Consider the following 16766-nt stretch of genomic DNA (forward strand, 5'->3'; position numbering starts at 1 on the left):
TGAAAATAGAACTGCCCTATGACCCAGCAATTGCACTATTGGGTATTTACCCTAAAGATACAAATGTAGTGATCCAAAGGGGCACGTGCACCCGAATGTTTATAGCAGCAATGTCCACAATAGCCAAACTATGGAAAGAACCTAGATGTCCATCAACAGATGAATGGATGAAGAAGATGTGGTATATATACACAATGGAATACTATGCAGCCATCAAAAGAAATGAAATCTTGCCATTTGCAACAACATGGATGGAACTAGAGCGTATCATGCTTAGCGAAATAAGTCAAGCAGAGAAAGACAATTATCATATGATCTCCCTGATATGAGGAAGTGGTGATGCAACATGGAGGCTTAAGTGGGTAGGAGAAGAATCAATGAAACAAGATGGGATTGGGAGGGAGACAAACCATAAGTGACTCTTAATCTCGCAACACAAACTGAGGGTTGCTGGGGGGAGGGGGGTTGGGAGAAGGGGGGTGGGGTTATGGACATTGGAGAGGTTATGTGCTTTGGTGAGTGCTGTGAAGTGTGTAAACCTGGCGATTCACAGACCTGTACCCCTGGGGATAAAAATATATGTTTATAAAATATTAAAAATTTAAAAAAAAGTAGGAAAGAAAAAAAAGAAAAAAAAAAGAAAGATTAGTATGACTTTTCCAGTAGGGGTAAAATGGGATAGGAGAGTGTCAGACTTTTTGACTTGTGTTTATTATTAAAAACCATCTTAGGGATGCCTCGGTGGTTCAGTTGGTTAAGCATCTGCCTTCGGCTCAGGTAATGATTCCAGTGTCCTGGGATTGAGCCCCACATGGGACTTCTGGCTCAGCAGTGAGCCTGCTTCTTCCTCTGCTTCTGCCTGCCACTCTGCCTGGCTTTCTCTCTGACAAATAAATAAATTAATAAAATCTTTAAAAAAATAGAAACAACTGTCTTAAAGAGCAGTACATTAATACTGAATCTTCATCAGGAAAGCAGTTTCTAGTGTATCCTTTTTGTAAAACAGACTGGCGATACCTCACGTGTGAAAACAGAGTTCCATATAACCTGGCAGTTCCTTTTAATAGACCTAATTGAAAATGAAAAAAAGTCAACATAGGGGCGCCTGGCTGGTTTGGTCAGTGGAACATGGGAATCTTGATCTTGGGGTTCTAAGTTCAAGCCCCACGCTGGGTGTGAAGATTACTTAAAAATAAAATCTTAAAGAAAAAAAAAGAAAAAAAATCAACACAAACTTATACATGACCCTACATAGCAACATTAATCATAATAGTCAAAAGTCAAAACAACTTCAATGTCTGTCAGCTGATCAAATGGGTAAATGTGGGACATCCATACAATAGAATATTTTTCAGCAATAAAAAATGATGTACTGATACATGCTACAACATGGATGAACCTTGAAAACATCATGGTCAGTGAAAGAAACCATCACAAAAAGCTATATATTATATGATTTCCTATTCTGGACATTTCATTTAAATTCAATCTATAGAGACAAAAAGTAAATTAGTAGTCACCCAGGCCTTAGGGGCTTGGGGGGAAAGAGGGAGTGACTGCTGATGAAGTTTCTTTTGAGGGGATGAAAAGGTTCTAAAACAAATTGTGGTGGTTTCACAATCTGAATACACTAAAAACCATTGAATTTTACATTTTAAATGGATGAAGCTTATAGTGTGGGAATTATGTCTCAATAAAGTTGTTTTTAAAAAGCATTTTATGGTGGGACGCCTGGGTGGCTCAGTTGGTTAAGCAGCTACCTTCGGCTCAGGTCATGATCCCAGCGTCCTGGGATCGAGTCCCACATCGGGCTCCTTGCTCCGCGGAGAGCCTGCTTCTCCCTCTGACTCTGCCTTCCACTCTGTCTGCCTGTGCTCGCTCTCGCTCGCTCTCTCTCTGACTAATAAATAAATAAAATTAAAAAAAAAAAGAAAGCATTTTATGGTGTACCTAGCCAGCTCAGTCCATAGAGCATGCAGCTCTTGATTCGGGGTCATGAGTTCTGGTCCCATGTTGCGAGTGGAGCCTACTTAAATAATAAAAATAAAAATAAATAAATAATAATGGGGCACCTGGGTGGCTCAGTCAGTTAAGCATCTGGCTCTTGATTTCAGCTCAAGTCATAATCTCATGGATTGTGAGATTGAGCCCCATGTTGGGCTCTGTGCTGAGCATGGAGTCTGCTTTAGATTCTCTCCCTCTCCTCCACTGCTTATGCTTGAGCTCTATCCCTCTCTCTAAAATAATAATAATAATAATAATAATAATAATAATGATGATGATGATTAATAAGAAAGCATTTTCTGACAAAACTCTATTAAACCAATCTAAGTCCTTGGAAAGTTTTCTATACAGTTCATTCTTTCATTTAACAAATATTCGTGTGTCTACTATGTGCCAGGTACTGTTGCAGGCAGTTGAACTATTTCTATTACTTTTCACTTCAGTTTTTCATAAAATTATTTTTCTTGGTGATTATTCTCTTATTTGTATATTTTGCAATAAACATGAGTTAAAAACAAGTATAAAAATTATAATATCTTAAATTTTATTAGTCTGTTAGAGTATGTATAGTGGCTATTTTTTTTTATAAAGTCCACTTTTCAGAATCAGATTTTACATATTTGTACTATGTTGAGAGGGGCAGCTCGGTGCTTTAAGTCCTTCAGCATAGAACTCTTCCAGCTCAGGTTATGATCTCAGATCTCAGGGTTGTGAGATGGAGCCCTGAACTGGGCTCCATGCTAAGTGTAGTCTGCTTGGGATTCTTTCCATCTTCCTCTCCTTCTCCTTCAGCTCATGTGCAAGTTCTCTCTCTCTCTCAAATAAAACTGTGTTCAGAATTAATTTTGTGGCAATTTATATAGACAAAAGCAATTTTAATCATTTTAGCTAGTGAGTTATTTTAGCTACTTTTTATAAAAAGATTTATTTATTTGAGAGAGAGAGAGCATAAATGCATACCCAAGAGTGAGGGGAAGGGCAAAAGGAGAGAATCTTCAGGCAAACCCCGCCCCGTCCCCACCCCCCCGCTCGGAGCCTTGATTTCCAGATCCATGAGACCATGACCTGAGCCAAAACCAAAGGTCAGCACTTAACGAACTGGGCCACCCAGGTGGCCCTTGAGCCACTTTTATGCTTATTATTGATATGAATAATATTTGTTATAGATTGGATAAAAAAAACTTTAGAATTTTTCTTTCTTAGCTAAACCAAGAGGAAATTTTGAGCATTGCCCACCAGCTCTGTATTACAGTTTAGGGAGCAAAGATCTTTGGGGTCAAAATGTCATGCTTTGGGGTAGGGGAGAAACAGATTTAAGCAGGAGCACTGAACCGTAAAAGTGGACAGTGTGGAGAACATGTCTAGGTAGTGAAGCAGAACAACATGTTTGGGGGCTATAATGAAGGGCAAGACAGCATCTGGGATCAGATGGATGCTATTCTGCAAAGACCGAATTTATTCTGTATGCGGTATGACCTTGAACCCACCATACCCTTTTTTTCTGATCTTAAAATTAGTTCAAGGTAAGTATAGAGAATTTATAGGAAAGTATATAAAATTACAAAGACAAAAATATTACCCATCAGAGATAATTACTGTTAAATTTTTATGAAATGTACCTTTCCAGTTTCTCCCCATTTGTTTTTTACACAGATGAAGAAAAATTACATACACAATATTTATTCTGCCTTTTTTTTACTATTATAAGCATCTTCCACATTATTAAACACTTTAGCACGTTATTTTAATAGTGGCAAATGTAGTATTCTTTCATGAATGAACTATAAATAATAATTCTTCTGTTTTGGATATTCTTTTATTTACTATAAATAATAATTCTTCTGTTTTGGATATTCTTTTATTTATTTCTTTATTTATTTTGAGAGACAGAGATCACAAGTAGGCAGAGAGGCAGGCAGAGAGAGAGAGAGAGGAGGAAGCAGGCTACCCGCCGAGCAGAGAGCCTGATGTCGGGGCTCAATCCCAGGACCCTGGGATTATGACCTGAGCCGAGGGCAGAGGCTTAACCCACTGAGCCACCCAGGCACCCCTGTTTTGGATATTCTTATTACTTCCAATCCATCCCTTCTCTTGCCCATTCTGAGCTCTTTCCCACAAACATTTGAATGTGAGGTACAAGCAAGCTCTGTGATGATGTGTGGTAGGCAGCTGAAAGTATATGTCTGAAACTGAGCAAGATTGTCAGGATTACATAATTAGATTTTTAAATAATCCATATGGACAAATAATAAAAACCAGAGATGACATGAAGAATGAAACATAAAGGCTGGAGGATAGAACTTTGTAGCAAAAATGTATTAAGGAAAATGAGTCTAAAATTTTCAAGAAGAATGTGGTTATCACAGAAGCTACCTGAAGAAAAATCTTTAGAGGAGAGTGTTCAGCTCTGCCATAGTATGAGAGAGAGAAAGTGGTGTGAGAACTACTCTCTTTATTTGACAATTAGCAAGTCTGGTGAACTTTTTTTTTATTGAGGCATAACTAACATTGAACATTATGTTAGTTTCAGATGTACAATGTGATGACTTTAGACTTGTATACATTTCAAAATCACCACCATTACAACAAGTCATCTGCCACCATATGTAGTTACAAAAATTTTTTCTTGTGATGAAAACGTTTAAGATCTACTCTCAGAAATTTTCAAATATGCAATACAGTATTACTGGTATAGTCACCATGCTGTACATTATATCCTTGTGACTTATAACTGGTAAGTTACCCATTTGATCCACTTATCCATTCATACATCAGGACACTGAGGCTATTTTCATATCTTGGCTATTGTAAGTAAAGCTTGTTTATTATTGTTAATAATCTTTGTTTTTGTTTTTGTTTTCTATAAATGGATCTTATGGTAGTTTTATTTTTAATTTGCTGAGGAACCGCCGTACTGTTTTCCACCGTGGCTGCACCAATTTACATTCCCACCAGTAGTGTACATGCATTTTCTTTTTTCTACTTCTTTACCAGTATTTATTTCTTGTCTTTGTGATTCTTCCCTTTCTGACAGGTGTAAAGTGGCATCTTATTGTGGTTTTGATTTCCATTGGCTTGATGATTAATGATGTTGAATATCTTTCCTTATACCTGTTGGTCATCTTTATGTCTTCTTTGGGAAAATGTCTACTCATTTCCTCTGCCAATTCTTTAATCAGATTTTTTTTTATTATTGAGTTGTAGGAGTTCTAATTTTGGATCTTAACCCCTTATTAAACATATGATTTGTAAATATTTTCTCCTATTCAATTCAATAGACTGCCTCTTCATTTTGTTGATGGTTTCCTTTGCTCTGCAGAAGCTTCTCAGTTTGAAGTAGTGCTGTTTGTTTGTTTTTGTCACCTTTTCTTTTTGAGTCAAGCCTGAAAAATCACTATCAAGAACTATGTCAAGGAGCTTACTACCTGTGTTTTCTTCTGAGAGTTTTATGATTTCAGGTCTTATGTTCAAGTTTTTAATCCAGCTTGAGTTAATTTTTGCGTATGCTGTAAGATAGTGGTCTAATTTCATCCTTTCACATGTGGCTGTCCAGTGGTGAATTTCAGAGTGTAGTTTTGTTAGAGTCATAGGAGCAGAATCCAAGATTTAGGAAGTCAGGGAGTGAGCAAGTGGTGAAGCAGCAGAAGTATTGAGTGTAACTGTGCTTTTGGGAACTTTGTTAATGAAGAGGAGAAAAGTGAATTAGTTAAAAGGGGGAAACAGGAAAGAACAGTAGTTTTATGTATTTATTTTTAGAATGGATACCCAAACATTCTAGGTTGGGGCAAAGAAACAGTGTAAGAGAAAATAGGGATAGAAATATTTAGAACAAATCCATGATTGAACACCTTTCTGTTATATAAAAAAAAAAAAATTATTTTTTCCTTTCCTGAAACCTGTTTACTAGTTTCAGAAGAAATTCTCAGGCTTACCCTAATCAAATGCTATTCCCAAACATTGTGGCTTAGAAACTAGCTTACACCCAAGTCTTACTTTATCTTAATGAAATGAGGAAGTAACCATAGTATTGATTTTGGACCTTACATGTTTGCTTCATTTCATTTTAGTGAGTCATCATTAGCATAGCATTGGAATAAACTCATTTAGTGACATTTTCTTTCTAGTTAAAATTCTATATATTTCCTTGTTTAAAGACTGCAGCTACATTTCAATAGCAGTTTCTGGGAATTCTCTAGTGCTGGTGTCTAAACATAGAATTGTTAACTTTTTTTTTTAAAAGATTGTTAACATTTTATCTTGTCTTGTTATCTTTTGAGGCCAGGTGAGGGTCCCAGAAGGTCTTGTTTTTGTTTTGTGTTTTGTTTTACAAACAGAAACACCCCTTGTTACACAGAGATGTATCAGCCTGGATGAAGGTCTCTGCATTTTGGTCATTTCATATGGGTAAGGAATGACTTTCAGAAAGCTCAAATGACTGTGGAGTGTCCTAGAAACATCACTATTTTCTCTGCGTCCAAGGCAGAGACAATTTTAGAAATAACAGTCCCAGGAACATAGAAAAGATTGTTCATAGTCCCTGCAAAAGAAAATAATTGGATCTAAAATTTTGCTCACAGGCTAAATTAGTGAATTACTTTTTATAAGCAACCGTAAATGTCCTTTACAATTTCTATTAATGGATTTCTATTCATGAAAAAATCAACTCAGTCATTAAGTTACCAATGCTAAGCATTTGTAATTATAGACAACTGAGCCCTATAAGCGCTCTCATTATACTAATACAGTGTAAGCCTTCATGAAACAACTAGGAATTCAGTAATACCTGCTGTATTAGCTCTTGCCAGCTCCTCATTTGAGAAACAATGTATGAGTGCCAAGTAAACCAAAATGAATTTGAGAGTTATTTTTGCTAAGGTCACCCATATAAAACCAGCATCAAAAAAAAAAAAAAAAAAGCTGAGAAGCTATTTAAATATTCATTGCAGTTTTTCTAACTCACCTTCTCTGGTCCCCCTGGGGTTTCCTTCCGTGTGAGGAATGGTATCAGACCTGTCAAGCAACACAGTATGATGCATAATCACGGAGCTTACACTGACTGTGGTAACCGTCAGCAGGAGATACCCCGGGTTTCTGCCACTCAAGAAATCTCCCAGCCACAGGCTCAGTATTGTCCTTCTCTGTTCTACCCTGGACCGCATCCTTTTGCTGCCATCCAGATATTTCTCTTCCATCTCGTCCCCAGACCTCCCTTCAAAGTAGCATTCACCAGACTGTGTTGCCATGACTTATTTTAATTCACTTGTTTTGCATTAGTTTTTCCTCACTATTATATTATTAACATTATTTTTAAGAATTACCAAGACAGCCAGAGTAGAGCCTTCACAGCACAGTTTTCCTGCTGTTTTGTTGCATTCCAGCTGTGTCACTAGCTCATTTCACTCCAGATTTCAAGAATATAAGCATTCTACATTCTTCTCCTCCTTATCTGTATCTCCAGATCAGTCCTAATGGGCGTGCATGTTCTTTTGAATTCACTACTTAATATTACTGTAGCAAATAAACCTCCTCTAATACTCTAGAGTTTCCTTTCAATAATTATGCTTGTGAAAATACCCAAGGGGGAGTACTTCCGTAACACACAGCAAAACTTCACTGAAGTCCCATCTTTCTTGCTCTCAATATCTTTTATTTGTAAGGCAGCTCCTGACACATATAAAATGTCTCAGGAATTTATCAAAACAAGAGAATAATTTTACCTAGGGACTCAGGAATTGTATCATAGAAAAAGCTTTTGAGTGAAGTCTGGATTCACAACATTTTGTTCTTTACACAGTGCTATATATATGTAAAATCATAGTACTATAGATATATGATTTATATATGAATAATGTAAGTAATTATATTTTATATATGACTTATCTATATAACATACATATATATATATATAAATTAGATATCATTTGATTTTGGGGTACGTGGGTGGCTCAGTCGGTTAAGTTTCAGCTCTTGATCTCAACTCAGGTCTGGATCTCAGGATTATGAGTTCAAGCCCCACACTGTGCTCCACTGAAGCCTACTTTAAAAAAAAAAAAAAGAAAAGAAAAGAAAAGAAACTAGACTTGAGCCCAAGTCTTCTGAGCCTAAACTTTTTTCCCTCCCCAGTAGACTGTGTAGATCGGGTTGGATGGTAAGAAAAGAACAGAGCACATTTGGGAGGCACCGCAAAGGAGAAAATATCCCGAAGGCAGGTGTGCAGTGCAGGGACATATAGCCCAGGTAGGAAATAGTGGGTAATTCAGTTTAGTAAAGAGTCGGTGAAAATAAATTGCAGGGAATCAAATTTGGGAGGTTAAGGGCAGGCCGTGAGGGCTGAGGTTGCAGTTGAAGAATTGGCCATTTAATCTACAGACAAAATGGAACCATGCCATTTCTTGATGTGGAAAGTGGCTAATTGAATATGTGATGGAAGATCCAAGATGTTTACAGCTGTTATTTTTACACGTTTTTAGACTATGCAGAGAGAACAAAAAGTTCTTTTCTTCAAAAGCAAAGTATTTTTGAAAGAATAGGTAACTCAGTAACTTGGTTTCTTGCCCCTTTTTTGATTCTTAAGGTCTTTTGATCCATGTTTCTTATTCTTGCACAACGTTCTTGTCTTATTTAGAAAGGATACCTGTGTAGTAACTTTTTGCTTTGCTTTGTTTTGTTGTTGTTTGGGTTTTTTTAGTCCTTGCGTGTCTGACAGAAATATTCTTTTTTCCTTCAAACACAATGGGTAGTTTGGACTAGGCATAGAATCCACAGTTCACATCTGCTTATTAGTTCTGTGAAGTTAATCCCTTTTCCCTTTAAGAGTTGTAGAGAACATATTTTCATTCCTATGTATATAACTTGATTTTAAGTACATGTGTTCATGAAAGATTTCACCTTATTGAAATAGGGAAGCTTTGTGTAGTTTTCTTTTTTTCCTCAATTAAAATTTTGACTTATTCAAGTACCCAAAAACATTCTACAGTGGAACTGTTATTATACGCTGCTTCTACTGTGCTGTGGCCGACACACACACAACCACACTGTTTGCAGAGGACTTGAAATGCCACTGATAGTTTAAAAAACTGTACACCTGGTGGAGAAGTGAGGAGGACAGTTTAATGCTTCATTTGGATCCAGAGGTGCATCAAATTAAACAACAGCTCCCATCAGCAAACACGTGTTTCATGATGATATCCAAGAAGAAATGGTTGGCAGTAGACCATTCAGAAACACTTCCCTTAAAAAGTTTCAGATCACAACCCTTGCAGAAAACACTGATGCCCAACACACTGATTCTTGGTCCAGGAAACATGGGTCTTCCCGGTTCCACATGGCCAGGGTCCCACTACAATCCCATTTGTGTAACTGTGAGGCTCCTTTGGACCAAACAGAGCAGGTGGGTTCTGTATACCATCATTCATCGTGGATAGCAGTGTAAAAAAATGATCCAAATGACCATGACCAAGGCAACAGATGTCATAAACCCTTCTTTTGTGAGCTCCCATGTGCCACCATATTCTTCCTCTCCTATCTGTAGGTGGTTGCTGCATTAGAGGTCCAGGACTCCTGCACTGATCAGCAGAATCCTGCTATTCCCAGGAAACCTCACAATGGTTAACACTCCCCAAATGACACCTCGGACTACAGGGATGATCTGTTGGAACCAGCGGATTGTATCTAAAAATTCGTCCTTGTCCTCCCAGGCTGCATCGCTCTGCAGCACCTTGCTCCAGACAGACTTTGGGGGTACTGTTGGCCAGCTGCTGCTGAGGCGGCTCCTTTTTTTTTTTTTTTTTTTTAAGTTCTGTGTAATTTTTGTTAAATTTTCTGAAACTATCTTGTGTATTCTTAAATTTGTAGTATAAGATCTTTCCTAAGATTAGGAATGGGTTTTTCTCTGTTACTTCATTTTTTTTTAATGTTTCCTTCATCTCTACTGTCCTCTCGAGAAAGTAGGAAAGTAATGCTATATAGAATGTGTATATTTACAGCAAAATAAATTAATTTTCTTGGGTGATAAAATATTCTTGTTAGGGGCGCCTGGATGGCTCAGTGGGTTAAGCCTCTGCCTTCGGCTCAGGTCATGATCTCAGGGTCCTGGGATTGAGGGCCACATTGGGCTCTCTTCTCATCAGGGAGCCTGCTTCCCCTCCTTTCTCTGCCTGCCTCTCTGCCTCCTTGTGATTTCTCTCTCTCTGTGTCAAATAAATAAATAAAATTAAAAAAAATATATTCTTGTCAAAAATACTTACTTTGATACATGAGGATCATGAAATTTTAGCATCTACTTTAACACTTGTTTCTAAATGAAGATGTTGAACTGTTAGGTTAAATGACTAGTTACAACTCACTTATCTAGTTCATAATAGAAAACATCTTGATTTTCTATCCTTTGCTCTTTCTGTATATCATCCTGCTTTTCTTTCACTGGCTGTTAAGCTGAGAAGTTATAAACAGAAAAACTGTGTTAACTGACAGTTGAACTGGGTGCTAGTCTTCCTTTTTTATATTATTCTAATGGTTTCTATTAAATGCTTATAAATGTGACCAAAAAGTATATAGAAAAAATAATTTATGACTATATATATATGGGAACTTAAATACATGTCCCTTTTGGCAAACATAAATTCATATTTTACTCATAAAAATAACTACTCAGTTATCATACTATAAATATTGGCATAATTTTGTATACTTTTAAAAATATGGCTTTTCCTGTTAGGACATCTGCTAAATCACTGAATCACAATCTTTCTTGCATGTGACTACCAATTTTTTTTTAAATATATTCAGATTATGAACATTTAGGTATTCAAACATTTATTTGGAGACCTACTGTATGCCAAGTAGTAGTGTGTGTCTCTAAATGAAATGTCTCTAAATGAACCCAGGACAGTTCTAGGTTGGGGAGCCTGGATGGCTCAGTCAGTTGAGCATCTGACTGCTGGTTTTGACTCGGGTCATCATCTCAGGGTTATGGGATCAAACCCCACATCAGGCTCCATGCTCAGCAGGGATCTGCTTGAGAGTCTCTCTTTCCCTCACCTTCTGCTCCTCCTGCCCACCTAGTTCCTGCTCTCTCTCAAATAAAATCTTAAAAAAAAGAAAAAAAGGAAAAGGAAAAATTCTGGGCAATGAATAGTGATCTGTGGACAAACTTGCCTGCATTAGAGCATGTTTTCTCTTCCCTTCCTCATGATGAAAGAGGATCCCCTTCTTCTATTGAGCCCCAACTGTTGTTCAGTTCACATCCCTTTTGACATTCTCAGAGATGGGTCTGCCCTGGTGCCATTATTGATACCCCCTCAAATCTTTGACTTTTTCTTTTTAGTGGTTGTTTCCTATCAGTGCTAAAACATGCTTAAGTCTCCTGCATGTTAGTTGAAATCTTCTTTCTACCCCATGTCCCTATCTGACTGCCACCTCGTTTTCTCCACTATACTACTACTATCTCTACCTCCTATAGTGATCTGCCTTCCACCCTCACCTTTGCATTGAAACTACACTTGCTGGTATTCTCCATGTTTTCTGTGACTTCATTTTTGCTGATTTTTCATCATTAACTTACCTGCCCTCTTTGAAACAATTGATATTCTTGGGCAACGCCTTCTTAAAAATCCTTTCCTTGGTTTCAGTGACAGCAGGATCTCCTTTGCTTCTCCCTTTACCCTTTGGTCTCCTTTGCCTGCCCCTTTCTCCTCCTATACCTTACATATCAGTGTTCCCTAGAGTTCTAAACTCTGCCCTCTTACCTTCCTACTCTACCCACTCTCCCTGAATGGCCTTATCCATACCCATGATCTCAATAACCATTAACATGCCAAGGACTTAACATTTGTACTTTCAGCTGTGTGCTCTTTTTGAATTCTAGGTCTATATATCTGTCTACCTACTGGACATTTCTGATGAGGGACTCTCAGGCTCCTCAACCTCAAAATGTCCAAACTCTGGATCATTTCCTTCACAAACACTACCAGCAGAATGAATGAATGAATGAATGAAAATCCCCTGTGTTCAGTTTTTTCCGCTGAATGTTAGTACTGTCCACCCAGTTACACAAGTCAAAAATTCCTCTAGAGTGCAAGAGATTCGTGAATGCTTAGTGTTGTAACTAAAAGTCACAGTTTTACAGATCTATTTTATCATTGGAGTCTTAAAATGTATATTATTTTTGCTTCAGTTCCCAAAGGTTCATTTTCTTATGAATCTATATCACTTAGAAAATGGAAACCTCTTTTGATTGTTGAAGAAAATTCCCTACTTATAAATTTAATCATTATTTCTTTCTGGTGGACAAATGTAGGTAGACTTAGAACTACTTATATTCTTAATAATAGCAACTTCTAACATTTATTATTGAGATCCACTGTAAGCCAGACACTGTTCCAAACACTGTGTGTAATAATTTACTTAGTTTCCAAAAACTGCCTTGAGGTGTAGGTGCTATTACCACCCATTTCGTGGAGGAGGGGACAGAAGTGCAGAGAGGTTAGGGAATGTGCCCAGTATGACAGCTGACAAGTAGCAGAGGCAGGATTTGAACCCAAGCAGACTGGCTCTGGATATAAGCCCTAACCTTCATGCAATAATATTGTCTGGCAAAACAGCTTGCATTCCTTACAGCAGTTTTGAATCCCTGTTTCTAAAAAGTTTAAAATACTTGAAATTACCAAGGCATGGCATAATTTTAAATATATGTGTAGAGTATACATATGCAAGTTATTCTTAGAATATTAAAAATGCAGTTTGCTGTTGTAGTAACTAAGTTATAAAAAAATGGATCCATAATTTTCACTTTATATTAATTTTTAAAGACTTTTTAGACTTTTTTTTAATCTTGGAGGATAAACATTGGTCATAGCAACATTTATCTTCTTTTAAGTCCTTTGCTTATGTATTTTACAATCAGCAACTTTATCGTTTATCTTAGAAATACTTGACTTTCCACAGTATCAACACAAATCCTATTCTTTTGCTTTGTTTCTTGAAAGTGGTTAAGCAACCATATAAAACTCATAGGAAATTAATGACTCATATAACGGAAAACATTACTAAATGTGACTTTTGTCTCAGTTGCCAAGTAGTCTGAGTTTGTTTCCATGGTAACCCATCAGTATAACAAACTGTCACGAACTAGCTTTGCCACTTTTTTTGTTTGTTTTTGTAGTTTGGACAGCTTTCTGGCAGCTGTGTGTATGTGCATGTATATTTGCGTGCATGTGTACACATTAAATATTATCACAAAAAAATCTGAGTAATTGCCTTGGGCATGCAAAACTTTTTCTTTTTTAGAGAAATTGTTTAATATTCCAGGGCTATTACTCTCATGACATAAAATCAAAAAGATTCCCTAAATTATCATCTTTTTCTACTTGAATTCCTTTTAAGAAAGGACAGCTATTTTTAAGCTTGTAATTCTTTAAAAGTTGTTTCAAATATTGGTTCATTTGAAGTATATGTAATCATAGAAGCATCTGCCAGAGACAAGGCAGAGAAAATAGGAAAGTAGGACTGCATCCTGGGAGATGAGGCCTGAATGGAATGAGGGAGGAAGCCAATTTGGCCAGTTCTTGGCAACCCCTCCCCTGGGTGGCAGTACCCAAGGATACAGAATGGCAGACATTGAGGCATTCACGGGAACCAAGGCAGACATGACACGAGGCTTTCAACTGAACCTGAGTTGGGGAATGATTCTTACAGCAGGTCATTTAATTCTTAAGTAAGAATTAAATGGGTGAAGGTAGAAAGTTGAAAGGGAGAGTAGATGGCATACAGAGGAAAGAAAACCTCGTGAACATACAAATGGGCATAAATATGAGAAATAGTGTGAAGTACATGGGGAATGAGAAGCAGTATGAGACAGACAGGGTCAAGAGACTAACCTAATCATAGCAATGTTAAGTAGGTTGGAGCGAATCTTCCAAGATATGGGGAAGTGGTGAATGATTTTATTATTTTTTTTTTTAAATTTTTTTACTTACTGTAGAGAGTGAGTGAGGGGGAGAGCCAGAGGGAGAGAGGCTCTCAGGCAGACTATGCACTGAACACAGAGTTGGACGCAGGGCTCAGTCCCACAATCCTGAGATCAGGACCTGAACTGAAACCAAGAGTCAGACACTTAACTGACTGAGCCACTCAGAAACCCCCTTCAGTGAAGAAGGATTTTAAACAGAGGAATGACGTGAAATTTGTTTCTTCGAAGGAGCTCTCTGGTAGCAATGAAAAAGGTTGATTTGAGTGAGGACCATTTAGGAGGCTGTTGCCATATTTCAAGGAAGAGGACTGAATTGAAGGACTGAATGAGGGTAGCAGTGCTAGACACAGAAAAGGGGTTGATTTAGGAATCATTGTGAAATAACATAGGCAGGAGTCAGTAGTTGGGACTGTTTATTTGTGACTGATGCATGATATTTATTTATTCAGTCAACAACTATTTATCTACTGTTTACTGTGGTTGGCAGTGTATTGTCCAGAGTGTTTTGCTTGGCTGTTATTTTTGCCTTCACCATTTCTGAGTTTGTCCTTCAGTAAGGATTCTTTGTTGTGTGATATCATGAGTTAATTAATGATCATGTACACTTTTCATTGCCTTAGTTCACCCCAACCTGATCTCTTGGCTCATTACTTTCTTACTTTCACATAAGAACCTGCTCCCAAGTCTTAGCATATATGTCAGTCTACTCCTTGGAAGACAGTATTCATGTGTCTGGATAGTGTCTTAATTCCTAGCAAGTAGATCTGAGCTTATTTGTGGCTTCGTTGGGTGGGGCTATACAGGTCATGAAAAATATGTACATTATATATAAAAATGTGCACAAAATATTTCATCCATAACATTTTATTTTTTAGCTTTATTGAAGTCTAATTAACAAATTAATTATATATGCTTAAGGTGTACAACTTGATGGGGCACCTGGTTGGCTCAGTCAGTTGGGCATCCAGCTCTTGATTTCAGCTCAGGTCATGATCTTAGGGTCCTGGGATTAAGCCCCTTGTTGGGCTCTGACTCAGTGGGGAGCCTGCTTGGGATTTGCCCTCTCTCCCTCTGCCCCTCCCCCTAGTCATGTGTGCACTCTCACTCTCTTGCATTCTTTCTCTTAAATAAATAAATAAATAAATGTATTGTCTTTAATAAAATAATTAAATATTTAAATATTTATTGTTTTTATATTTATAAATATAAATGTGTATATTACTATAAACAATAATTATATTTAATAAATAAATATTTATAATAAAATTAAAATTTATTGTTTTATACCTTTTTAAAAAAAAATTTTTCAGCATAACAGTACTCCTTGCTTTTGCACCATACCCAGTGCTCCATGCAATCCGTGCCCTCTCCAATACCCACCTCTCCCCCCAACCTCCCACACCCCTGATCATGTGGTTTTCATCTTTCTTTTACTGTGGTTTATCACACTGATTTGCATAGGATGATTCTTGTAATGTGTTATGAAATTCAGTTTACCAGTATTTTATTAAAAGTTTTTCATCTGTGTTCATCAGGGATATTAGCCTTTAATTTTCTTTTCTTGTGGTATTTTTGGCTTTGGTATCAGAGTTATGCTGGCCTCATAAAATAAATTTCAAAGTACTTTCTTCTATCTTTTGGAAGAGTTTAAGAAGGACCTTTTTACTGCCTAATAGCAATTTACACACCATTATTACAATATTACATTATTCTATATTTGTTTAAATATTTACCTTTACTGGAGATATTTATACTTTGATATGCTTTCATTATGGGAACAGAGGGTTATGGAAGTGTATTTTTATTCCTTTAAGATTTAATGTCACTTTTTTTTTTTAAGATTTTATTTATTTATTTGACAGACAGCAATTATAAGTAGACAGAGAGGCAGGCAGAGAGAGAGGACGGGAAGCAGGCTCCCTGCTGATTAGAGAGCCCAACGCGGGGCTCGATCCCAGGACCCTGGGATCATGATCTGAGCCGAAGGCAGAGGCCTTAACCCACCGAGCCACCCAGGCACCCCTTAATGTCACATTTTTTATGAAAACATCTTCTTCATCTCTGTTCCAAGCTATAATTTCAGTTACCTGCTCTCATTTATGATGCTGTGCTAAGTTTTTGATCTCTTCCCAAGCCCACCAGACTTAATGTTGCCTTCCTCTACTCTCTAGCCAAACTAGATCAGTATTTCTGTAAATATGCCTTTCCTGTTTGTTTTAAAGATTTTTATTTATTTTAGAGAGAGACAGAGAATGTACACAAGTTGGGGGGGGGGTGCAAAGAGGGAAAGGGAGAGAAGCAGACTCCCTGCCAAGCATGGAGCCCAATTCAGGGCTCCATCTCATGACCTTGAGATCATGACCCAAGTTGAAACCAAGAGTCAGACGCTTAATTAACTGCGCCACCTAGATGGCCCAATCACTAAAGGTTTCTAATGAAAAAAAAATGTCTGAAGTTACCACATTGAAACCTAGAATAAAATACATGCCCTCCTCTCCTCTTTGTGTCTATTTATATGTGTATAAGTAAACATGCATGTGCATACCACATATAAAAACATACTTGATTATGGTTTTTAAATGACTTTTCACTTTGTAATTCCTATTCTTGGATTTCTGTATGTTGATAGACAAATCCATAAAACCGGACTGATTGGTCCCAGTACAAATTCATTTTATTCACTGAGGCAGCTACCAGTTGCCTATCACATTCACCACATCAGTTATTCCTAACTGTCCTCAGCCTTTATCTAAATTTTCAACTCACTCATCGTCTCCTGTCATTCAATAGAAAT

General features: G+C 37.3%; 1 protein-coding gene across 2 annotated transcripts in view; it reads left to right on the plus strand.

Moving 5' to 3' along the window:
• Positions 1–16766, plus strand: part of EEIG2 (EEIG family member 2) — an 84174-nt gene that overhangs the window by 19744 nt on the left and 47664 nt on the right. The window lies entirely within an intron of this gene.

The sequence above is a fragment of the Mustela nivalis genome (assembly GCF_964662115.1).
Source record: "Mustela nivalis genome assembly, chromosome: 10".
NCBI lineage: Eukaryota > Metazoa > Chordata > Mammalia > Carnivora > Mustelidae > Mustela > Mustela nivalis.